The 1,761-nt window shown below is 45.1% G+C and overlaps 1 pseudogene; it reads right to left on the bottom strand.

The window, feature by feature from the left end:
- Nucleotides 1–443: 443 nt before the first annotated feature.
- LOC110310084 (mitochondrial import inner membrane translocase subunit Tim23 pseudogene) lies at nt 444–1,198 on the bottom strand (annotated as a pseudogene).
- Between the last annotated feature and the right edge of the window lie 563 nt (nt 1,199–1,761).

The following is a 1,761-nucleotide window of genomic DNA, read 5'->3' on the forward strand; positions in this document are numbered from 1 at the left end:
TATTTTCACCTTTTATTTGGAAAACAGGGTAAGATTTAAGTTTTAGATTTTTAAATGAATTAACATGGTAACCAAAGTACGGCCTGAATTTGGAGAGTAAGTTGTTTTCCAGTTTGGGAGTAGGAGGTGCAAGATCATCTCCAAAGGAGAAGAGAACACTTACTCAATGAGCCACCAAAGGGTTTGGCTTCCACTCACTGATAGCAAGCAGTGCAGTCCAAGATACCACCCATCCATGGGCTTTGTCAGAGGAATCAGAGTGTCCAATTGTTCAAAGTAATTGTAGGAACAAGAAAGAATTAGTAAGTCAGTCTGGAGTTGCTTTCTTTCTTGTTCCTACAATTACTTCGAACAATTGGGCACTCTGATTCCTGTGACAAAGATCTTACTAATTGATCAGGATCACTATGAGGTGTCCCTCGTTCCTGAGGTGGCAGAAATCTTCAGAGTGACTGTTGGAGCAGGGAACCTTTTATGAGTTCCCAGTTGTTCTACAGTGCATAGAGACTGGTGAGTGTCAGTTCTGCCAGGTCACCAGGGGCTACTCCTCGGAGACCACCTGTACGTTTATACAACATTCCTGTCATGGGCCCAGCTGCTACTGTGTTGAAGTCACCTTCTGCACCCCGTGTTTTCTCAACGATAGCACCAAAAGCACTATCAAGCAAAGCCAGGGAGCCTAGAGTATTAGCCCAAGGTGCCCCTTGCCTAGTCACCATATTCAAAATCTGTACAGTTTTTGGGTTGGACCAGGTTGTGCTCTGTGTTTCCTTCAATTCTAAACGAAGACTGTTCACTGCCCCGGATGCGGTTCCTGTCGTACAACATCCTCCAGAAGTAATAAAGAAAGCTTGTTCAAGTCTGCCTGGGGTTTTATTAGCTCCAGTTGGCAATATAAGTTCATCAGTATCCTGAACGAGACAGCATGGATCCACCCTCCGTGTGGTGGAAACAAATGGCGGTGGGTTTCACCTCCGGCTGGAATCATGTGCTCCACTGTGGCCCCGGCAGCAACAGCGGGAAGACCCACGTTGCTACTGCCACCTTCACACGCTAACCTTCCTTTTTTCCTTCTTTCTTTTCTCCCTTCTCACCTCCCTCCCTTCCTTCTTTCTTTCCATCTTCCTTTTTGGATTTTTTTTTCTTTCTTTTAAGTATTTTTGAGATACGGCTCTGCGTCGTCAGCTTCTGCCTCCATGTTCCCGCCCTATTTGAGTTCCTGAGTTTCTGTCTTGACTTCTTTAGATAATGAACAGTGATATGGAAGTATAAGCCAAATAATCCCTCCTACCCGCAACATGTTTTTGGTCACAATGTTTAATCACATCAATAGTTACCCTAACTAGGGTACTGGCCTTGGCTGGTTTCTGTGGTCTTTGTCTTTCCAGTTCAAAAGTCATGTCCTGCTGTAGCAGAGCTTTGAATGCCCCAAGAGTTTCTCCCCCTTTGTTTTCAAACCCTTGTGCTATCTCAGCCTAACTCAGACTGCTCTAAGTTTGAAGACTTCAGGAAGTAGGGAATTAGGGAGGAGACTATGTTCAGAGATGTTGCCTCTGTCAGTCTGAGGAACCTCCTGGAAGCTGTAATTTTCAAAAGCTTCTTGAAGGAAAGATGTCTCAGTGCACAGTGCAGTGAAGAAATCAGCTGTGTAGCCCCAGCCTGGGGCCATGTAGTCACATGTGGCAAGTTGAATACATGTTTACAATGATCTGTGACCGTCTCATAGATTTGGTGGTGCGGGCTTCAAAGGAAGAACTTGAG

Source organism: Mus caroli, unplaced genomic scaffold (genome assembly GCF_978045245.1).
Source record: "Mus caroli unplaced genomic scaffold, Mus_caroli_1 scaffold_16, whole genome shotgun sequence".
In the NCBI taxonomy this organism is placed as follows: Eukaryota; Metazoa; Chordata; class Mammalia; order Rodentia; family Muridae; genus Mus; species Mus caroli.